General features: G+C 38.6%; 1 long non-coding RNA gene across 1 annotated transcript; it reads right to left on the bottom strand.

Annotated features, from left to right (window-relative positions):
• Window positions 1–7,687: 7,687 nt before the first annotated feature.
• On the bottom strand, window positions 7,688–24,877 carry LOC147823731 (uncharacterized). The gene is made up of 2 exons (XR_015443399.1): window positions 24,018–24,877; window positions 7,688–13,903 (listed from the first exon to the last, which is right to left on the bottom strand). It is a non-coding gene; the product is annotated as an uncharacterized LOC147823731 (long non-coding RNA).
• Window positions 24,878–25,274: the final 397 nt, after the last annotated feature.

Raw genomic sequence — 25,274 nt, 5'->3', positions numbered from 1 at the left:
ACACACAAACAAATACAGGTGAGGAGGCAGCCATCTGCAAGAATAGGAGGAGAAGACTCTCCAGAAACCAACCCTGCCAATACTTCTGTCTTGGACTTGCAGCCTCCAGAACTGTGAAAAAACTGATTTCGGTTGTTCAAACCACCATGCAATATTTTGCTATGGTAACCTGACCAGACTAATATACCTAGGGAACTCTTGAAAACTCAATACCCAGGCCATGTCCCACACCAATTATCAGAATCTCTGGAGGTGAAACCTAGGGTTGAAGATTTGCTAAACGTAAGATAATCCAAATATATAATCATATTGTATACAAAGAAGCTACTGTCAACTTTGAAATAATGTTTTTTTTTCTTTTAGTTTTACTTAACTGATAGTTCCCACTGCACAAGAAGGACAAAAAGAGATTACCATATTTACTGCATATATTTATCTCAATTACTGCTTTTTACTTTTATGACTTCATGTATATATATATATACACATATAGGTATGTATATATACACACTTAAGCACAGAAGGTATATATTATACATGTGTATATATGTGTACATATATGTAATATATGTATATCACACATGTATATTGTGTATATGTATATATTACATGTGTATATTATGTTACATGTATGTTATAAATGCATGCACATATATGCACATACATGTAATGCATGTGCCCCCTTTAGTTTTTTATACAAATATCCCTTTTAGTTTTTTTCAGTATGTAGAAGTGAACTGAATTGCAAGTTAACAGAGCAAGTAACAACAGATTTTCTGCCTAACCCAGTAATACTATACCTCTTAAATCTGAAAGTACAAGTTAATCCACAGATTTTCTGTCTTGTTTTTTTGGTGATGACTTTGTGCCAAATATCAGATTAGGTGCTACAGCCTCAGTAGTGAATAAAATACACACAAGCCCTGCCTTGATGGAGTTAGAAAGATATGAATCACTGCTTACATGCACATCAACCTCCATGATCTGGAGAAAGGAGCTTCAGAGGATGCCATAGGTACCTAAAAGGCTCAAGGTTCAAGGCAGTCTTCTCTGAGGGTTGTTTTAAAGGCATCTCTTATTTGTATAGCTTTCTTTATTGCAAACATTAACTTTATTGCAAAGTAGTCTAGAGTTCATTTTATGAAGGGAAGCTTTTGTTCTGGACAAACTCTAGACTCGAAGATAGACTAGTATACTACAGTGCTTTTGCCAAAGTGCTTAGCACTGTAAATTACCCTGGAATGGGCCTGCTCATGCCTTAGATATGCATTTCAGGTTGGTCCCTAATGAACTCATCTGTGGCTCGGTCAACCACAAAGCCATTCACTTTGTAAACTTTCTATGGAGAGCCAGGGGGCAGAATCACCCTAACCTGACAATCTCCTCCTAGAATTATGGAATTCTAAGAATTCTAAGATTTTTTAAAAAGAAATATTTATGGGCCGGGAATTTAGCTCAGTGGTTTCACTGCCTGCTGAGCAAGCCCAAGGACCCGAGTTCGATCCCTGGTACCAAAAAAAAAAAAGAAAAGAAAAGAAATATTTACATTACAGAGAATCTTTAATGTTTATAGAAAGTAGTCAAACCTATGTGTACCCCGAAAGTCAGAGCCTCCTTCAACTTAATTAATTACCCACTGTGAAGTAAGCAAAACTCTGTATACTGGGAACACATGTAAATCTAAAGCTTTTTAGCTCTCTGTTGTTCCTTCCTAGGGGAGAGCAGGTTGCAAACTTTCTTCACCCTTTAATCCTTACCCACATCCACCCCTGGATCCCATACAGGGACTAGCATTTGCTAGGCATTTAGTAATGCATATTACATGAATGAGAGTCATCAGGGTATCTCAGTTCTCAGACATCCACTGAAGGGGTTTAAATCAAGATGTGGTTCTCACAGGGCTAAGGCCTTGGGATTGTTTGGTGAGGGTCATGGTAATGATGGTAGAGATGGTAGACGTGGAGTGGTGTATGTGTGATCACTTCTTTTCACTCTATAGGAATTGCTAGGTCTCCAAGCCAATAGATTGTTCACCAATGAACAATGAAATTTCTTTGTCTAATCAGAGAGTGAAGCATTAGAAAATTAGGAACAGCACTCAAGTTCCTCATATTTCCCAGAATTCTCAGTGGATTCTATACTCTGCCATCAGAAGTTTTCTTTGAGGAATTATTTCATGATCTGACCACTGAAGGCTATGAATGAGATCCTATAAAGATGCCCCATATCCAACCAGCAGTGAAGAGACCAGGCCTATTGGTAAATAAGTTATGAAATTATCACCCAAATGATCTAGAAAATTCTTGTAGATTTCATATTTGGTCATACTTACAGAAAACGAAGGTCTTACACACACGCACATGTGGACATACACACACACACACACATGCATACATGCATGTAATCCCCAAGGCCTGGTATGGGGTACCACTTCTGGTTATACTCAAAGCCTAGGTACCTGAGGGTGTCTGAGGGTGTCTGAGTACACTTAAGGACATGACTCCACTCTCAGGGATATGTAGGTAATGGGCCACAGTTATCTAAGAATGATTTAACATACTCAACCATGCATGCACAGCATGGCCAAGGTCATGTAGCAAGTGTTTTGTCTCTACATGTGCTGGTAAGCAAATAAGACACTATAACTCCTGTGAACTAGAGAACACTATAGCCAGTAAATTGCTATCTCCTGAAGGAATAAAGACATGCAGCTCTTGAGCTCTGGAGCTACATCTCCATCTCTGCTATGCTCTCGTGCTGCCCTGATGCTGATGATTGACTCTCTGCATCTTGTTCTTTATTTGGGGAATTAATTAATTAACAGAACAAAGGACTCTATGGACTAAAAGACCCTCTCCAGGTGCCTCTTGGGGAGGCTCAGTCCTCCCCTCACAACTGGTTGGTCTATCTCCCAAACCTTGTGGAGACAGAGAAACCAGGTGAAACTTTGATTTTAAAGCCTGAGCTCACTGGGGATTTATCTCAGTGGCACTGTGCCTGCCTTGCAAGCACAAGGTCCTGAGTTCAATCCCCGGTACCAAAAAAAAAAAAAACTTGAGCTTTTGGTGCTTATCCCAGGAACTAAGCTGTAAAGCAACCATCAAACTGAAAAGGTGTCTTCCTATTGATTAAGTTAGTCCCAGACTATTCTGGTATATTTTTATAACTACAGTGTTGAATTGACAATGGGAAAACAATTATATGTTTTGGCTGACAGGTTCATCTTGCATCTTGGCAGTTATGGCTATTCCTTACCAAATCAGGGGAATGCCATTTTCCAATCTAGTTACAGTTTAGTTTTTACTTGTCAGATATGCTTGATTGTCATTGTTTCTTTCTTTTCTTTTTCTGTTTTGCTTTTTAAATTCTTTCTAATCTAGAACTTGGTAAATTTCATTCTTTTTCCTTTTAAAGTTGCTGGTAGGATTCATTTTGCTTCTGTGGTGAGAGTGATATGGGGCTTATGATATAGGGATGATACATGGACCTCTAAAATATTATAACTCCCAACCTGCTAGATGTCCCAAAACACCAAGTTCATGTTCTCTAAAATTTTGTCTTTTCGGCACTGATGGGCCAAGGAAACTAGTGATTGAAGGAGATCATAGCCTGGATTCCTCCTCTTCCAGAGTCTGTTCATCCAACACCATGCTAACCAGGTACACTTGTCCTATGCCATTTGTGCTGAGATGGGTATATCCTTGAATCAAGGCTTCTTCAATCATTTTCAAATCTTCTTAGTCTCTTCATATGCAATGAAACTGATCAATTTAGGAATCATCTTTACCAGTTGTTTGCTATATAAAATGATTTGCCTCCAATATCTACCCCTCACCAAAACACCTGCCTTATGTTCACCAGGAAATAGAGTTTCTCTCCAGTCTGAGCATCGGTGTGTGCCTGCTCCACTCTGCTCTGCTGCTGTGACCTGAAGGTGGGTAGAGAGTAAGGTAGTAGAGCATAAGGTGGTAGAGCATAAGAAAAGTGAGTCATTTTCTTTTTTTTTCTTAAATTCTTTTATTGGTACATTTTAGGTACACAATACATTTATATTTATCATTGGGTACTTGTACCTCTACATGATGTACCTTGGTTCTTATTTCCCCATTCCTTGTCCTCCTTTCACCCCCTCCACCCTTCCCCATTTACAAAGACTTTGTTTCCATTTTTTCCTTTTCTCATAATTTTTCCTTTCCCTTCTTTCCTTTCCCCTTCCCCCACTTCCCCTGCCCCTTTGGACCTTTTCTTCCTATTTCAAATTATCAATTATTCATTTTAATCATTTTAATCCTTATTTACACTTTCAGTTTCTCACACCAGAGAAACTATTTGGTATTTACACACGTGTGTTCTATTTATTTCACTTAAGAGTATGTCCTCAATATGCATCCATTTAGCTATAAATGTCTCTAGCTTGTCGTTCTTTATGGCTCAGTAGTACTCCATTTTATAAAAAAAACCCACATCTTCCTTATCCATTTTCCTGTTGATGGGCACTTGGGCTGTTTTCAAGCTATAGCTATTACAAATAGTGCCGCTATAAATATGGGTGCACCTATATCACTGTGGTATGATGTTTTTAATTATTTTGGGAAGATAAAATGTTCATCATCACTGGTCATTTGAGAGATGCAGATGAAAACAACACTGAGATTCCACCTCACCCCACAAAGAATGGCTGCTATCAAGAAATCAACAAATAACAAATGCTGGTGGGGTTGTGGGGAGAAAGGAACCTTCTCCATTGTTGGTGGGAGTGCGGACTGGGGCAACCACTGTAGAAATCAGTATGGAGATACCTCAAGGAACTAGGACTAGAGGTCCAATTTGACTCAGCTGTTCCCCTCCTGGGTATCTTCCTAAAAGAATTAAAAGAATTATACCATAGTGAGTCATTTTCTGATTGGAATCTGAACCAAAGTCAGTGTTTCCTTTTATGCATCTCATTATTGGAGGCTGATCAATCCTCCTATCTGCCTAGGAACAGGGAGGCAAGGTCTAAAGAAACAAAGACAATAGAGACTTGAATAATTTATAATACATGGGGGGCTGGGAGGTCAGTGCCTCACAGTGGGCAAAGAAAAAGACACTCTGAGCTAGCCACTCTTTATTGGGTGAACACAATAATCAGAGGGAGTATCGGATGACTCAGAGGGTAGCAGTAATCTTAGGTCGATGAGGATCTTAGATCCATGAGGATCTTATGTTGAGGAGGACAGTGAGATGGGCAAAGCATTCTTACATTAGTAGGTAGAATGAGATAGCAGGCTAAATACAGAATCTGTTCTTCCCCCAGGGAAAACCTTTCTCTTTTTTTAATTACTACTCAGTTCTCAAAGAACCAAGATGTCTTCAGCTGATGTACTCTTTCCCTTGAGTGTCACAGTATCACAGGACCACTGAGGCCTCAACTTGTGCTCAGAGGCAAAGTGGAGTCATGTTTCCACATGCCATGTTGGCTCACGGACAAGTAGACATTGGGCCTTAGATAGTCCTAATCATAATTTAATTATGAAATGATTTTTTCCCCAAAATTATATAGAATGGCTCACAACATCTCATGTACTGTGTCACACCATTAGACATTCTTCAAGTCTAGTAGCCCAAGTGTAACACCATCAGTCCCATCTCACCCACCTAATCTCAAATAAACAATACAGTACCTGCCCTGTGTTAGGAAATCATGCATTTCAAACACCAACTGATCTTACAAAATGTAAAAATAAAGTGCTGGGCTGGGGATTTAACTCAGTGGTTCTCGTGCCTACCTCGCAAGTGCAAAGACCTGAGTTCAATGCCCGGTACCCAAAAAAAATAAAAATAAAGTGCTTTAGTCACTCCTATTATTGTTATCTGGGGTATTATTCAAAATATTTAACAACTGGTGCTGCCAATTCACAACAGACACCTGTAGTAGTTAACTGGTACATACTAACAAATTATCACTATTGGAAATAGTTATTTTTGGAAAAACTTTTTCATGATCTTCCCAAATTCTTGTAGTACCACTAAAATTTGTCCTTGGAACACCTGTGTGGACAAAATATTGACACTGAGCCTACTCTAAGGTAGGAAGTAGCAACCTACCTACCATGTATGTGACACTAATAGCATAAGGGCACCATGTTTTCAGAGTATGTGACCACTTGCCTCACTGTATCCTCAACTGGTATTCGAAGACATCTCCATAGGAAGCCACTCTGCCTTCAGGGTGCCAACTAACGGAGTGGGCAATTGGCCATGTATCTTTTGGACACTCACCCACCCACAGCCCTGCCCCTTCTGTTTCTGCCTTGACAGTCCACCTCTGTGGCCTTCCTTTTCTGTTCTGATTTGCTGGAGATTTTATGGAACAAGGAAGGAATCATGAAGTAAGTGACTGATTCTTTTTTATTGTGAAGTTTAAGAACTGCTTCTCCAGGTGCACAATATTCAAAATTATCTTAGAGTAACTTTCTTTGCAAGTATTCAAGATGAGTTCTGATGCTTGTTTTTCCAAATTATGTTAGTAAATAGGACAATAAGTGCAAATTGTCCAGGAAAGGGGAGTTAATGATCAATTTTTGTTTTCCACAAAGGTTCTAGATTTAAGACTGAAGCCCATGTTCAGTTGTTCAGGGACCAGCACCGATTGCTGGGTATGAATGAGAATGGGGCAATTTGTGTTAACCATTTCAAGTGGAAACCTAGTAATTTGTAAGGCAGATGAAAGTGTCACTTGATCTGAACCTTTAATTCATTCCTTAATGTCACAACCTTGGCCAAGTTCCTGTAAGTAGAAGGCAGAAAGGTGAAATGAGTAAAACAGAGTTCCTGGCTTAAAAAGACACAAAAATTAACCACCCTTTCACTCACATTCTCAGATTGCTTCATTTCCTCAGATGTGTTAACCACATAGGTAGATTATATCTTGTGTCTTAGTTACTTTTCTCTCGTTGCTGAGAAAAATACCCAACACTCAAAGTTAAAGGGGGAAAAGTTTATTTGGCTTACAGTTCAGAAAGGTTTCAGTTCATAATCTGCTGGCTCCAAGGCAGGGTGCCAGAGGGGCAACAGTTCATGGCAGTAGAAGACAGCAGTGTTTCTCACACACCTCAGTGCATCAGTGTCCCCTGGAGGGCTTGTTGAAATGCAGATGCTGACCCTACCCCCAGAGTGTCTGGCTCCATAGTTTGGCTGGGGGTGGGGGGCAGCTGAGAATTCATATTTCTAAGGAGCTTTCCTGTGGTGTTGTGCTGATCCTCTAAGACCACACTTTGAGAGCCAATGGCACAGAGGAAAGAATACTCACACTAGAGTCAGATAAAGCTGGACTCGTGTTATACTTTCTGACTTGCTATGTGATCTTGTGAGGTCAAACTTGCTTAGTCTCAGCTTGCTTTTTTATAAAATGATGACAACGCCCAGATTACAGGGCTATTTTGAGGGTTGAATGCAACAGTGGGATCTCTGTGGCTAGTTCTTCTTTCCTGACTCCTTTGGTTGTGATCCTCCTACAAGGCAGGCCCTGTAGGAGGCTGTCTTCCACTGTATTAACCCATTTATCCCAAAGGTTGCAATGTTTTGAATTTTTCATGAGATTCACATATGTTACTTAGAAAAATTCAAGGAACAACAATGTGAAGAGAAAATTTTTTATTATGTTCCATTGTTAAGTGCCATTCCAAAAATGAAACACTGGGCATAAAAGGATTAATTTTACTTTAATTTATATACGAGACGACAAGCTTAGCTTCTGCCGTGACAACTGGCATTTGATTCTCCACCATGCCACTTAATCTTGGGCAACATGATACATACAGTAAGCTCCTGCTATGTGTCAGACACTGAGAGAACACTGAAGAGCAAAGCCAGCAAAGCTTCTCTTCCAGAAGCATATGATCCAATTTCTCCCAGCAGTAGGCTCCTGTTGGTCTTAGAATCCATGGACTCCCAAGAGTTCCTTCATCTTCCATTCCTCCCACCCCCAAAGTCATTTACATTCACAGTAGAAACAACTATAACTCCTAAGCAAAGATGTCATTAGGAAATACAATTTACTCAGCACACACACACACACCCCCACCAGACCATACATAGTTTATCCACCAAGGTACTTTGTGTAGGTGATTGTTGAACGTTTGTCTGAATGTTTGTCCCCATCCTTGAAATTCATATGTTGAAATCCTATTCTCCTGTGTTATTTACCTTGCTTTCATTGCTGAGACAAAATACCTGACACCCAGAGTTAAGGGGGAAAGGGTTTATTTAGCTCATGGTTTGTAGAAATTTCAGTCGATAATCAGTTGACTCCAAAGCAGATTGGCCCATGGCAGAGGGGCAGCAATTCATGGCTGTGGAACACAGCAAAGGCAACAAGAGAACTTAACAGTGTCTTTCTGCCCTTTTTATCTTATTCAGACTACTTAGGGCATGTAGCCCTCATACCCTTAATTCTAGTGCCCTCAGGCTTAGCTCCACCATGGATCAATTACACACTCTAGATTCAACCAACTCTGAAAAAGCATGAGGTTTGGGGGGGACATTTAAACACAACCATAACATCACCCAAAGTGATGGTTTTTAGAGGCAAGTCCTTTGGGAGGTGATTGGGGTTAGTGCTCTTGTAAGAGACCTGAGACCCTTTGCCCTTTCTGTCATATAGACACACCAAGAAGTCTCTCTATGAGGCAGCAACAGGCCCTCATCAGATCGGTTGGCTCCTTAATCTTGTACTTCTCAGGCACCAGAACTGAGAAAAATTGGTTTCTCTTACATAAGAAATCTAAACTATAAATAATTTTTAAAGTTCTGTTGTTTATAATCTGCCCAGTTTATGATATTTTGTTATAGAACCCTGAATAGATTAAAACACTGACCAGATGAACAAAAATCAGAGAGAATCCAGCTAAGTCTGGGAAAACAGTTTTCTAAGCAACCACTGGACCAGCAGCCCAAATCATATTGAATTACTCTGGCCAGTAAGCTACAAACCTATGGACCTCGGCGTGATCTAAAGAAACTGCTCCGCAGATCCCCAGTTCTAGTTTAGTGTTTTCTGAGCTCTGGGTGTGAGAATGTGACACTGGAGCCATCACAACTAATCAACCATCCTGGCTAAAGGGCAAACACCTCAAATTTTCTCTTTATTGACTACATAAGAACCCCACTGAAAATAAGTAATATTTGAAGAATAAAAGGAGTCCTAATGTATATTCCACCTGCTCCAAGGCAGGTCTTTGAAAGCCATTGACTTTGCTAAATGATTGCAGCTGGCACTCTCCTCTGTGCTGGCTTTTATGGGCTATAAGGACATTTACCTAAGGTGTAGGTCAGATTTTTAGGGAATGTAGAAGTCTTGCCTTCAAAACTCAACACAGGCTTCTTTTTCCTTTTCCCCACTCTCCTGGAATTAATGGAGATAGAGGTCACTAAAATAGCTAATTAAATGCACATAGATAATTCTGGTCTGCAGGCAGATGCCTAAAAAAACAAAGACTTCATCTGAAGTCATATGTAACTTCAATATCTGAGCGGAGGAATGATTGTCTTAGGATATTTATGTTTTCCTGTTACTTGTCTGAACTCACAGGCAGTTTCCAAGATGAAACCCTTACATGTTTTTCCCATCAATTGCAGAATTGAATCAATGCTACAGGCAGAGTTTTCCCCCTGTTTAAGCCTCCTCTCAACCTCACAATGTGCCTGCTACGAGGTTGTGTCGTAAATCCCAGGATAAAATTCCCTGTTGCTTAACTTGCTCATAAATGTGCAGCATGTAGTCATGTTATATGACTCCTGACCTGAACATAAATTTCCTGTAGTCTAGTGGTGCCTTAAGGAGGAGCTAATATATTCACCTGCTTGTTTTCCAAGCAATAAACCCAGAACAGGTGAAATGAGGAGGAAATTTAAATAAGATCAAAAGGTAGGTTCAAAAGAATGGACAAAGCCATCTGGAATGGCTCAGTGCTGCCAATTTCAAACGTAGGACTTAGAATTGTAAATAGAATTTCTAGTTTTCCTTTCCTTTCAATTTCAATAGGTCTTTAGGAAGAAGTTCATTGTTCTTGGACACTGGCAAGCAAACCAATATTGATTTTTTTCTAAGCCCATTGTCAACAACTTCTTTCTCCATCTTTCTGGCCTTTGTTCTTGTTGCTTCAATATGTGTCCAGCTCTGTCTAGCATTTTACCTTGCAAGATGAGCTTGAGGAGTTTGGAAGTTATTTGCTGAGTTATTAGAGGAGATTTTTGTACTTTGGATTTCAAATAATTCAGAAGATGATACTTGGGCATTGCTGAAAGGAATTTGGTGCACAAGAAATAACTATCTCAGCAGGAGTATAAATACAGCCTTCAATACAATTTGGTGATATGTCTCAAAGTCCTTAAAATTATGAACATTGTTTGACCTAGTAATTCCACTTGTTTGAATTCACTCCTGGGAAATAAATATACCAAGAAAGAAAGATATGTGAACATGGATGTTCATTGCAGTGTTGTATAGCATAGGACAAGTTGGAAACAACCTGTACGTCCAGAAATAAGGGATTGGTTAAGTAAATTATAATATATCCATAATGAGAAATACCATATAGTCATTAAAATTACAGAGATCAAAATTTTGACAAGGATGTCTACTGTATAATAATAAAGTGAAAAAGCAAGCTACTAAGTTATATAGTTATCTCTCTAAAATGTGTGTGTGTGCATGTGTGATTTGTAAAATTTCTGCTGTGAAATTCTTTTAGCAGACCACACATACTGAAGTTCAATAAGTACACATTAGGAAATTTTCATGCTAAAATACCATTTTGTTTTCTCCTCCAATTATAGTGAAGTAAAATCAGCAAGTATTTCCTGTGAAGACTTGAGCCTTTAAACTTTCTCCCATGTTGGGCTCATTATAACATGCTATTTTTGGGTCAACATGACATATGTCCCTATTCCATTTTGAGATATTTTTCATTGAAAAAACCCCAGTTTTTATTTGTGGAAGTTTTTAGGAACACTGGCATAAATAAGGATACACACATCAAGGACAGCTATTTCCACATAGTGTCAGAAAATATTTCATTGTAGTGGCTTCTCTTGAGTGGGGGCCAAAGACTGAATTAGAATTGGGTGCAAAGAAAATGTCTTACAAGTAAGTTTCTCTAAAACAGATTTAGTATGCATTTCTGTGAAAGAGCTTTACACATATTTCTACTCTAATTAAAAACATAATTGGCAACATACATCTTTATGCTATGAATATTTTGGTAAAGGAAACTCAAAGACTAGCAATGGCATACATCTCAAAAAGCCTAATTGTTTGCTCACAATAAAAGACAAAGAGTTTAAAGCAAAACCAACTCTTAATACTAACTTTTGACATCTAATTCTCCAACCTTAGTAACTTACTATAAATGATGTTTAAGTTAAAATCAAAGACAGGACTCATACTCTAGCCAGTCATATAAATGCTCAACTCTGTCTGCCCTGCAGAGTGACCACTCCCTTGTGATCTGATTTAATACATCTGGAATCAAGAAGTCTTTAAAACTTCCTAGGATCTTACCAATAATTTAGAACTTTTGTACCTTTATAATTGATAGGCCTTTATTAGCAGTATTCTGGAAACTGAAAGGAATGAAATGTTCCAGATGGAGAGTGTGGAGGATCAACCTTGGGGCCTTGTGCATGCTAAGCACATACTCTACCACTGGGCTACACCCCCTCTAGAAATGCTATAGATTGAAAGAGACTTAAACTGGCATTGAATTCAAACTTCATTTCACAGAGGGGGACACTGAGGCCTATCAACTCCCTTTATTATTGTCTTATTTTGGTGATAGAACGAGGATGAGACTAGCCTTTCTTTGAAGATTTTCTTCATTTCCGTTCACATTTACCCAATTTGCAACAATTTTTCCCCACATTGGAACAAAATTCTATAGCCATATTTCTGTATTCAGTGCATGGGCTTCAGTGGGCTCTTAAGAAGGATTAGGTCAAAAGCCATCATTTGTTAAATACTTTTCCTATACCAGGCAACACCTCACATTGAAACTATCTAAGGTAGGTACTAGTCTATCCCCAATTTATATGCAAAGAAACTTAAAATCAAAAGGATTAAACACTTTGTCCAAGGGCAGACAGCTGAAAGTGTGACAAATAGGATATGGACCTAGAACTTCAAGTCATCAGAATAGAAAATGCTAAAAGAATAGCTCTACCATGAGTAAACCCACAGCCGAGAACCCTTTTTATCAACCCAGATATGAGCCTATTCACATATCTCCAGTGCCTTATAGGCTGCCAAAACAGCAAGAAGAGGAAGAACAGAAATTTGAAGGGAAATTGATAACAGTAAAGTTCTTAATAAGGGCAAAGTTCTTAATAAAAGCAGAGTCCTCTTCTAAGGGCAAAGTCTCTGTTGACGAAATGGCACACACAATTGACATGGACCTTTGTTGGTAAGACGAAGCACAGTTGGAGGTATTCAGCTTTCACAGGAAGATCCCTGATGGTCATCTAAGACTGATTACCTCTGCCATGGGTGTCAGGTTCCACTCTATCCATTTGCACATGCTCCTCAATGGAATTCCTTTGCCCTCCCCCTTCACCTGGCTAACTCCTGCTAGTCTTAAAAGATTGGTTCTGTCTGCCAGAACCTCCCCCATCTCTGAAGACCAGAGTACATAGTCCTCTTTTGTGCATCCTTAACATCCAATGGCACTGCTATCACAGCATGCTAGGTTGACTTGAATCTTTACATCCTGCCACCAAAATGTCAATTCCTTGAGGTAAGTAAGGCCCATGCATCCTGGTACTGAGCCGCTTGCCTAGCACAGAGCAAGTACTCACTCAATGGATGTGGGAAATTACATAAATAGGTAATAAATATGTATTCCTTCCAGAAGTGGATAGAATAAAACACATAAATCATTTGTTGAAACAGAGAAAAATATTATTCTTACAGCTGTCATAAGAATCTATTTTAAGTAAGGGAATATTTTAGTCTGAAAAATAATTTGAACAAAGACTGGAATGCCCCCATAAGATACTCTCCTCTCTCCTCTCTCCTCAATTCATCCCCTTCACCTGAGTAGATCCAATATGCTGGCTAGAAGCAGAGCTACAGAAATGACAGTTAAGTATTCTACATCAAAGAAGAGTGTATTTTTAAAGTTTCACAGGCAATCCAGGAGGAAAGAATGAGGAGATGAAGGAGGGGATAAGATGATAAAATGACAAAGATGTATATACTGTGTAATTGTCAATTCCTATTTGACCCCCAAAAGAATGTTTAAAGCTTAAACATATGAATTCATTTTACTTGTTTTTTGGGGGGATCTTTTTCAGCTTTGTTGAGGTTTAATTGATAATTAAAATGGCACATGTTCAGGGTGCATATGGTGATCTTCTGATATATACATTATTGTATCTATCTCCTCACATAGTTATATTTGTGTGCTGTGGTGACAATACTTAGGGTTGACTCTTTTAGCAAATTTTAAGTATTCAGTACAGTACTATTAACTAGAGTCACTGTGCTACACATCAGATCCCCGGAAATTACTTATCTCATAATAACAAGTCTGTGCCCTTTAACCCATTATCTCCTCTTACCCTTAGTATCCACCACTCTACTGTTTCCATAATAAAGTCAGGAAATCTTAAGTAAATCCATAATAAAATCAGGAAATCTTTCATGTTTTATAAATATAAGAGATTGAGTTTCATGTTGAAGTTGATGCGAAGTGAGATAGAAACAGTCTCCATTAAGACAAAGATAAAAAAACTGATTTTGACAGCTCCCCATACCTCTTTTAAAGGTCCCATCTCCACAGCTCCACAGCAGCACCCTGAAAACTTGCTGACTTGTTCCATCATTGCTGTCAACACTCAGTAGGTGATGTAAGCAACAAAAAACCCACTGAAACAACCAAAGAGATGTGCTACAGTTAACTCCATTAGTGAAAATGCAAAGATCTTTAGAGCTTATCTGCATTTCAGATGCTACAGTGTAATACAATGCGAGCCCAACACACAGAACAGGGGCTTTCCTGCTATGGCAGTTAAGCTGGATTGTCAACTTTACTGGCTTGTGAACTGCCTAGGGAACTAGTAAAGCACACTTCTCAGTGGGTCTGGGTGTGTCATGGAAACATGACCTTGGGTGCTGTATCTGGTACTGGACCCCTTGCTCTCTGGCACTGTTCCTCTGCTCTGCATCCTGGCTGCCATTAACTAAGTAGCTTTGCTCCAACCATGCCTTTCCACCATGATGTTTCTGCCTTGGAGTCAGCTGACTGTGGACTGAAGTCTCTAAAGCTGTGAGTAAAAATAAACCCCTCCCCCTTTAAGTTGTGTATGTCAGTTATTTGGTCCCATCAACAGAAAATGTAACCGATACACCTGCCTAACTCACCATGACATCAAGAGTGGCTGTGGCTACCCCAAGGAACCACACAACTCAAGGCATTCTAATATAAATATCCCCTGGCTGGGCTGGGGAGGAAAAGGGTTGGGCAGCTCTGACATGGCCTGTCATGCAGGATGGACTCAGACCCTGAGCAGAGGTCCCAGGCTTATGAAAAAGAGAATGACAGAGGCAGGGCTCCAGAAGCAGCTCATTAGGAGGTGAACTATATCTAGAACAGGAACAGCTGAGGGAACTGGGCCAGAGAGATGGAATGATCTGGTCTGAGAAGGGTGTGTGTGGAGGAGGAGACTCATCACATCTTTGGAGAGTTTCCCCATGAAGCAAAATGAAATGTGACCTATGTATCACTAAGAAGAGGACAGAGTTAAGATTGATGAGCAGAACATCTAAGGAAGCAAGATTGGTCTTTATGAGGAAGAATTTGCTAGCTTTGTGATTTTCCATGATAATCCTGCCCCCAAGGGAGCAGTTAGTAAATTGACAGGAGCTTTTTTGACTTTTAGTACAGTCACATCTACGTGTATACATATAAAAATATACATCTTTATTATAAGTTTCTTTTCTGTTGCTTCTTCCTTTATATTACAGTTAAATCAGCATATTCACTATTTTTTAAATTATGTGTGTTACAAAATCAATAGTTTTCCTCTACACGAACAACAGACTCACTGAGAGAAAAATAGGGCAAACAATTGCTTTCACAATAACATCCAAAAAACTGAAAGACCTAGGAATCAACCTAACAAAAGAAATCAAAGACCTCTTCTCTGAAAACTACAGCACTCCAAAAAGACAGATTGAAGATGATATTAGAAAATGGAAAGACATCCTTTGCTCCTGGGTAGGAAGAATCAATATAGTGAAAATGGCCATACTTCCAAAACTGCTATATAGATGCAATGCAATCCCAACCGAAATCCCAGGAGCATACTTCACAGACCTTGACAAAACAATCCAAAAATTCATTTGGAACAAGAAGAGACCTAAAATACCAAAAGCAATTCTAGGCATCAGAGACATAGCAGGGGGTATCACAATTCCCAGCCTGAAACTATACTACAAAGCTACTGTGATAAAAACAGCATGGTACTGGCAAAGAAACAGAACTGAGGACCAGTGGAACACATTAGAAGGTCCAGAAACAACTCCAGAAACCCAGCCACCTCATCTTTGACAAAGGATCCAAACACTCTCACTGGAGAGTGTTTAATAAATGGTGCTGGAAAAATTAGGTTTCAACTCGCCAAAGATTAAAACTAGACCTATATCTCTCACTATGCACTAAACTAAAATCAAAATGGATTAAAGATCTAAACATTAAAACAGAAACGTTGAACTGGCTGGAACAGAGGTTAGGTAGAACTCTTGAAGACACTGGTGTTGGAAAAGATTTTATGAACAAAACCTCAGTTGCCCTTGAACTAGCACAAAGAATCAACAAGTGGGATCTCTTCTTATTAAAAAGCTTCTGCACAGCAAGAGAAACCACCAGCAGTGTGAAGAGATAATCCACAATGTGGGAAAAAATCTTCACCTGCTGTTCTTCAGACAAAGGTCTACTATCTAGAATCCATAAAGAACTTAAAAAAATTAGACCTCCCAAATTTAAAGACCCAATCTGAAAATGGGCATCTGAAATGAACAGACATTTCTCAGACAAAGAAGTAGAAATAGCAAATAAACATATGAAAAAGGGTTCAACATCACTAGTCATTCGAGAGATGCAAATGAAAACAACACTGAGATTCCACCTCACTCCAGAAAGAATGGCTGCTATCATGAAATCAATCAATAACAAATGTTGGCGGGGCTGTGGGGAAAGAGGAACCCTCCTCCACTGCTGGTGGGAGTGTCAACTGGTGCAACCACTGTGGAAATCAGTATGGAGATACCTCAAAGAACTAGGACTGGAAGTCCCATTAGACTCAGCTATTCCCCTGCTGGGTATCTTCCCCAAAGAATTAAAAGAATCATACCATGGTGATATAAGCGAACTCATGTTCATAGCAGCACAATTTGTAATAGCTAAAACTTGGAAGCAGCCCAATTGTCCATCAACTGGAGACTGGATAAAGAAAATGTGTTTTTTTTATAAAATGGAGTGCTACTCAGCCATAAAAAAATGAGAAATTAGAGACATTTATAGCTAAATGGATGCACATTAAGGTGATACTCAAGTGAAATAAATAGGACACACATGTAAATACTGAATAGTTTCCCTAGTGTGAGAACTAAAAGTGTAAATAAGGACTAAAAGGTATAATAATGTGAAATAGGAAGAAAAGGGGCAAAGGGGAAGGGGAAGTGGGAGGGGTAGGGGAAAGGAAAGAAGGGAATGAAATTAATATGAGAAAATGAAAAAATGGAAATAATGTCTTTGTAAATAGGGAGGATGGAGGGGTTGAAGGGAGGGCAGAAATGGATAAAAAATAAGAACCAAGAGAGATTATGTAAAGGTACAAATTTCCAATGATGAATGTCATTATATTGTATACCTAAAATGTACCAATAAAATTAATTTAAAATAATTTAAAATAAATTGTTGTGTCAGTTATGTGTGTTAGTTATGTTATCTATGAATTTCCTTTTAGAATAGAACTGTAGGGCCAGGGATTTAGCTCAGTGGTTCTGCCTCCTGTCTTGCAAGTGCAAGGTCCTGAGTTCGACCCCTGGTACCGAAAAAGAAATAGAAGAGAACTTTATTTTCTGAAAATGGAGCTTTGAGTTTGCTTGCTGCTGCTCTAGCAGAAAGTTAGCAACCCAAATGATTGTGGTCAAATCTGCTCTGCAAACATAAATTGTGGGCTTTGTTCAATATTCTTCAAAATTTTGATTTAGTTGCTGACATTTAAACACCGGGAGATAAAGAAACATTCAGCAGGTGGGCTTCACTGTTGTTTGGCAAAAACTTGGACCCCTTTGGAAAGGAGGTTCACTTCTGAGGTACCCATCATGTTTCCACTACCTCGCTTCCTTTATCCACTTACACCACCTGCCCAGGCTTTTACAAATCTGCATGTGATCCCTTCTCTCAATTCAAGTTCACAACAAATCAGTACAGTGGGCTGGCATTCCTCCCTGGGTGACTGCTGGCCTGGTCCACAGTGCAGGGAAGACTGAGTCATTCAATTAGGAAAAAGTACTCTGCTTTTTAGGGTTGTGGCTGTTTGGGTAAATCTCATAAACCCTACTCATGCTCTTCCCAGAAAACAGCAGCCACACAAACCGATGCCACTAATTTCAATAGTTATAGATCCCTTGTATCTTATCATTTAATTCAAAATTAAGATTCCTATTCTAATATGCAGTCAAGCCTAGCTGGCTAGCCAAACTACACTTCCCACTCCAACTGTAATTTATGGGATTTTCTTTCTATGTGTACTGAAAAAATTTTCTGACAGACTCTTCATAAGAATAATGATACACTGTGCTACACCTGTGGACAGTCAGGCAGCTACTGAACTCTGATTAAATAACTGGTGCTTTAAATGAGGCAATAAGTAACATCTAAAATCTGCAATTACTGGGAACTGCCTGCTTCCCAGAGATCTCCAACCTGACCACAACCAATAAATAAAATCCATTGTAAAACCAGATGCCCTACCTCTCTAGTGACTTCTTAGGCCTAAAATCAAATAACAAAGGCAGAGATTTCAACTATGTTAGACCGTGGACTTAAAGAAATGAAATTTGGCAACATTTATTTTCTGGAGAACAAACTCCTTTAAGGTAGTGCCCAATTGTATTAATATTTCATTTTTATGTTTCTCTTCCAAATGATCCCTGGGCCCTGTCCTATCCTGCAGCATTCTCAGACTTCTTCTGAAGTCATGCATAACAATAGTTTTAAAATATACATTCTCATAAAACCTATTTTTTTCTCAGCAAGAGGAGAGAGTTAAAAGTACAGCATCAAAAAAATTACCAACAAGCCTTTAATTTGGCACATATCCTTCCTGTGATTTAAACCAATCAAACTACAACAGTCCCTGGATAAAATTAGAATCAGACATAACAAAAACAAAATATACAGAAGACTACTGGGAACAATCCTTAGAGACAAAAAATAATGCAACAATAAATATAAAAACTGTGCTTTAAAAGTCGTGCAACTCTAGCTACACCCAGAGCAACATAGTAACACAAATACAGAGGAAAGATAACTATAAAAGCTGATTAATACTTTCTTAAAACAAGGCAGCATTGGTCATTCAAGAGATGCAAATGAAAACAACGCTGAGATTCCACCTCACCCCACAAAGAATGGCTGCTATCAAGAAATCAACCAATAACAAATGCCAGTGGGGTTGTGGGGAGTAAGGAGCCCTTCTCCATTGTTGGTGGGAGTGCAGACTGGTGCAACCACTGTGGAAATCAGTATGGAGATACCTCAAACAACTAGGATTGGAAGTCCCATTTGACCCAGCAATTCCTCTGCTGGGTATCTTCCCCAAAGAATTATAAGCATCGTACCACAGTGATATATGCTCACCCATGTTTATAGTGGCACAGTTCGTAAAGCTAAAACTTGGAAATGGCCCAATTGCCCATCGACTAGGGACTGGATAAAGAAGATGTGGTTTTTTTATAAAATGGATTACTACTCAGCCATAAAGAATGAGAAACTAGAGACATTTATAGCTAAGTGGATGCACATTGAGGCCATGCTCTTAAGTGAAATAAATAGGACACACATGTGTAAATACCGAATAGTTTCTCTAGTGTGAGAAACCGAAAGTGTAATTAAGGGATCAAAATTATAATTGATAATTGAAATAGGAAGAAAAGGTCTAAAGGAATAGGAGGAATGGGAGGGATAAGGGAAAGGAAAGTAGGGAAAAGAAAAAATGTGAGAAAAGGAAAAACATGGAAACAAATTATTTGTAAATAGGGAAGGGAGGAAGGGGAGGAAGTAGGGCAGGGGAATAGGGAAAAAATAAGAACGAAGATACATCATGTAAAGGTACAAGATCCCAATGATGCGTGTAACTATATTGTATACCTAAAATGTACCAATAAATAAACTTAATTAATTTAAAAAGGCAGTGTTTTCACAAAGCACCTTCATCAAGCAATCTTATGACTTCAGAAACCACTGGATAGAGAAATATTCTCCATATCCAATAAAGCTGAGTTGTGCCATTTAAAATAACTGCCAAGAAATGGGACATTCTGGGACAGAATTTTGGATCAAGCTACAATATTGTTATATCACTGTTTAGAAATGGAAAACTCAATTATATTACTGAATGGCTTGCCTGTTTGTGAATTACTGAAAGTTTCTGAAATAGATGAAAACTTTCCTCGTACACCCACTCTCACTGATCATGGGCACTTTCTCCACTTGGCACACAGACACACATCCTTCACACACAAATTATTCTGGCCAGAAATGCCTGTGCATGTGGCAAGACACAGAATTACAGCTTTTATTTTAACCTTAGCAGAATAGCAAGTTTTATAGTGATAAGAATTTCCAGAAATGCGTCTCAGGGAGGCTGTATTATTTTGCTGTCATTGACTTGAATTGTATAAGCTTTGTGTTTTTCAAAAGCCAGCTGCTCATTCCCACGTAAATATACTACAAAGTGGAGCAATATATTGGTCAAGTCATGTTCTACCTCCTGGCCACTACCGACTACTATGCATTCTGAAAGAATACAGTAAAATGAGACCCCTGTACTTGAACAAATGAAGTGGAAAGAGAAAAAGGGAAAGTGGGAAGGATCAAGACTAGCCAAGCCAGGGATTTAGCTCAGTGGTGCCATGCCTGCCTCACAAGCACAAGGTCCTGAGTTTGATCTCTGGTACAAAAAAAAAAAAATTAGCCAAATAAAGTTAATGATCTCTGTCCATCAGTCAGATTTTAAAAGAACTAATAAAGACCTGTTTTACTTCCCTTCTGGCATTGAGAAATTGAAATTTTCTTCTTTTCTTATGGGTTTCTTTTGGGCAGAGATATGGATCTAATCAAGGTCCTATCTGGGTATATCATCTCCAGGATCAAGTCCTTCCATCTCAGAAACCCCACATAAATGTCTACAGCAAAGGTGGACTCAGAAGACACCCACCGTCTAAACCCTTCACCCTCCTTTGTAGCCCTCTCCCTTGCATAGGACAAGTTGGGCCGTGGCTCTGGGCCCCATATGTAAGAAGAGGAGGAAGAACAAATCTTGGGGTACTGCACCATATGCTCTTTTCTAAATACCATTACTGTCCATCTCAAATTTACCACCCAAATGGGCGGACGGGGCGGGGGGAATGACTCCTTTCAACTGAGATTATCTAGGGCAGATTCCCCATAGTTTTTGTTACCCCCGTCCCAGAACCCAAAATTTTTCTTTAAACTATGGCCCTGATCTAGGTGCTTTTCAATGGTGCTCATCACCTCCCCAGTCCTGAAACCCAGAAAGAGGTTGTGGGAGGTCTTTTATTACCAGATGGGGTCTTTCTACTCCCCTGTGGGGCTTTCAAGAGAGAAGAAGTCTCTAGAAAGGCACAGAATATAGGTCAATATTTTGTCTCTCATATGAGGTAGTTTTAACTTGTTTCCAGTGTTGATGACCCTGAATATATTTTCTAAATCTAATATCCAACAAATTGATGCCTCAAGTCACACTTTTAGTTGGTTACTATGTGACTTTATTTTGTGAAGGGCCACTCTGTCTTTTAATAGACTCCTTAGTGCCAACGATCAGTGAGCGATTGGATATAAGTCCAGAAATGAGAGGATCAAACAAAAATCTATTTCATACCTTCTTTCTCCTCTTTCTTTAGCCCTAGGTTCCTTGGAATTGTGTTTCTATAATGCTGATACTGCTTTGTATTTTTCTATTAAAAATTATGCAAACTAAAAAAAAAAAATCTGAAGGCCAATATAACTTCTTGGGAAGAACAAGAGAAAGACACAAAATCCTAGTGGTGCCGGAAAGACTCAGAGACATATAAACTTTGAGGTCAGTGCTGCCTAGAAGCTAAAAGAAATCATAATAAGACTAAGTTTCTTTTCATCTTCAAAGTCCTTCATAAGCTCTAAATCATTCATCCCACCACACTACTGTAATCATGCAATTTGGCAGAAACAGAAGACCTTTCATCTCTGGATCACAAAGCACTCTATAAATGCCAATTAATCCTTACAACTTTCCTGGGAGGTGATGGAATATCAACTAACCTACTTCATACATAGAGAGGTTAAGTGACGTGGTCCAACCCACACAGCAAATTGGCAGCAGAAATTGAGAAGTTGGTCTGAAAATTCAGTTCCTTGGCTTGGACATTTGAGGATGAAAGCCAAATCTATATTTAAAGCACTCATGTGGTAGCTGGCACAGATTGGGTGGTTAGGTGATAATTTTTGAATGAATGAGTAAGTTGAATATCAGAATTTCCAATTATCAGGCCGGGGGTTTGGCTCAGTGGTTCTGCCACCTACTTTGCAGGCTCAGGGTCCTGAGTTCGATCTCCAGTACCAAAAAAAACCAAACAAACAAACAAAAAAACCCACAATTTCCAATTATCTGCTGAATGTGTCTGAGTTCTGTTAACCTCAACTCAGGTTCAAATTTCCTTTCCAAACTGACTCTCTACCTCTTAGATTTTCATTCATTCATTCTCCAACTAGAGCACTCACTCTGGCAGAGACCCTTTTATGCTGTACAGATACAGTGACGTAAAACAGGCAGTATCCTTCTCTCAAAGAATTTACATCCAGAAAAAAGGAGATAGACAATAATCAAGAAGATGTAATTAAAAACCTACCAACAAAGAAAAGTCCAGGCCCAGACAGATTCACTGCTGAATTCTACAAGAAATTTAGAGAAGACCTAAAGATGCTACTTTTCAAACTCTTCAATGAAATTGAAATTCATCCCAAATTCATTCCTGGAAGCAAGCATTACCCTGATACCAAAACCAGAGAAGGATCCAACCAAAGAAAACAACTACAGGTCAATCTTTTTAATGAACTTAGACACAAAAATCTTCAATAAGATACTGGTAAACAGAATGCAGCAAATTATCAAGAAGGTTAGGGCCAGGGATTTAGCTCAGTGGTTCCACTGCCTGCCTCACAAGGGCAAGGACCTGAGTTTGATCCCCAGTACCAAAAAAAAAGAAGAAGGTTATACAGCATGAGCAAGGGGGATTCATTCCAGGGATATAGGGATGATTCAACATATACACAAATCAATAAATGTAATATACCACAGCAACAGAACCAAGAACAAAAACCACCTGATCATCTCTGCAGACACAGTAAAAGGATTTGACAAAGTCCAACACCCATTCATGATTTTTTAAAAACCCTACAGAAAATTGGAATAGAAGGTCCTTAACTCAATCTGATAAAGCCATCTATGACAAACAAAAGGGTATCATACTAAAGGGACAAAAACTAAAAGCTTTCACTCTAAAATTAGGAACAAGACAAGGATCCCCACTATTACCACTGTTAAAGATAGTTAAATATAGTTTAACTGCTAAATATAGTTCTGGAAACATTAGCCAGAGCAATTATACAAAAGAAATAAAAGGAATAAGGATAGGAAACAAGAAGTTAAATTATCATTATTTGCAGGTGACATGATACTCTATATAGAAGACCCTAAAAACTCCACCACAGGACTTCTAGATTTAATAACTAAGTTAAGTAGTATAGCTGGATACAAAAAAATCAATAGCATTCCTGTAACAAATAACAAACTCACTGAGAAAGAAATTAAGGAAACAACACCTTTTATAATAGCATCCAAAAAAATGAAGTGCCTAGGAATCAATCTAATGAAGGAAGTAAAAGACCTTTACATTGAAAACTACAGTACTCTAAAAAAGGAGATCAAAGAGGATATCAGAAAATGGAAAGGTGTCCCTTGTCCTTGGGTAGGAAGAACCAATATGGTGAAAAGGGCCATACTTCCAAAACTGTTATACAGATATAATGCAATACCAATAGCATATCTCACAGAATTAGCAAAAACAATTCAAAAATCATTTAGAAGCACAAGAGCCCTAGAATGGCAAGAGTAATTCTGGGCAAGAAAGGCCAGGCCAGAAGCAACACAATCTGACTTGAAATTATACTATGAAGCTACTGTGATAAAAACGCATGGTACTGGCAAAAAAAGGCAGACTCAAGGATCAATGGAATAGATTAGAAGATGCAGAAACAACTCCAGACATACTCAGCCACCTTATCTTTGACAAAGGAACCAAACACCTTCACTGGAAGAAAACTAGCCACTTTAATAAATAGTGCTGGAGGGCTGGGGATTTAGCTCAGTGGTTTCACTGCCTGCTGCGCAAGCACAAGGACCCAAGTTCGAAACATGGTACCCAAAATAAATAAATAAATAAATAAATAAATAAATAAATAAATAAATAATAGTGCTGGAGGTTCTTCAACTTCGGTGCTTGGGAGGATCGCTTGGACCCCATTGGGAAAAGCCATTGAAAAGGTCATAAGACTGCAGTTCATTCAGAAGAAAGGAATAGAGCTAATTGAGAAAAGGCCTCCTCTTGATACTGATGTACTGAACTATTGCAGTCTACTGATCTACAGCAGACTTGCAGAAATTATTGGCTTTAGTAATAGAGAATTCCTTACCCATCCTGTCTTAGTTGTAAAGCAGGTGTTGTGCGACCACATGGAAGAGATCGAGGCCTGTTTAAAGGAAGCACAGAAAAATGGTCGGTTACAACATAAAATTTCTCAAGTAAATGGAAAATAAGAGAAATTCTCACAGAATGCAGAGGAAAAGGCCAAAGAAATAAGATGAGGAAAGAAGAGAAAAGGAGAGATGTAGAGGGCTTGTCCAGGAGATACGATCTATGTGTAATAGGAAAACCTGAAAGAGAAGACAAAGCAAATGAAGCTGAAACAATAATTATGGAGCTAACTGAAGAAAATTTTCCAGAGTTGAAGAATGAAGTAGACCTGAAAATGAAGAAGGCTCACAGGGTACCTTTAAAATTTAAGTAGAAGAAAGCAACACCTAGGCATATCCTTGTGACTTTTAAATTTCAAGCATAAAGAAAAAATTTTGCAAGTATCCAGAGAAAACAGGTTACATATAAAGAGGCAAAAGTCAGACTGACCTCAGGTTTTTCTCTTACGATTCTAAATACCAGAAGACAATGGAACATTTACAGAGTTTTAAGGGAAAATAACTTTGAACCAAGAATTATATACCCTTCCAAATTAGTATTTGCGTATGAAGGCAACTGGAAGACAGCCTCAGATACTAAAGGGTTAAGAAAGTATATCGATAGGGCCGGGGGCTTTAGCTCAATGACACTGCTCCTGCCTCACAAGCGGAAGGTCCTGAGTTCGATCCTCAGTACCAAAAAAAAAGTATATCAACAAAGAACCTCCTCTGAAGATTTTTATGAATGATTTACTGCATCCAACAGAAAAATTAAATAGAATAGGGAGATAATTGTAAGAAAGATTTAATGACTAAAACTAAGAATATGAAATCTAAAATTGTTACATTTAGGGTAATAAACCTAAACAATAAATGGATTTGTAAGCTAGATCTAAAATTTTCAGTTTATATAGTTTTAAACTGTCAAAATGCATACCAGATATTCAGTGTCAATAAATGTTGTCTTATTTTAATAAATAAATAAATAAATAGTGCTGGAAAAACTGGCTTTCCACTTGCCAGATTTTAAAACTAGAACCATATCTTCCACCGTGCACTAAACTATAATCAAAATACATCAAATATCTAAATATTAAAACAGAACACCAAATCTGTTGGAAGATAGAATAGGTAGAACTCTCGAAGACCTTGGCATGGGAAAAGACTTTATGAACAAATCCTCAGTATCATGGGAACTAGCACAAAGAATCAACAAC

The sequence above is a fragment of the Heterocephalus glaber genome, unplaced genomic scaffold, assembly GCF_053883595.1.
Source record: "Heterocephalus glaber isolate CG9 unplaced genomic scaffold, H.glaber_assembly_v1.0 deba00001569, whole genome shotgun sequence".
Taxonomy (NCBI): Eukaryota; Metazoa; Chordata; class Mammalia; order Rodentia; family Bathyergidae; genus Heterocephalus; species Heterocephalus glaber.
The sequence above is the reverse complement of the archived record's forward strand: the minus strand, read 5'-3'. Positions and strand labels throughout refer to the sequence as shown.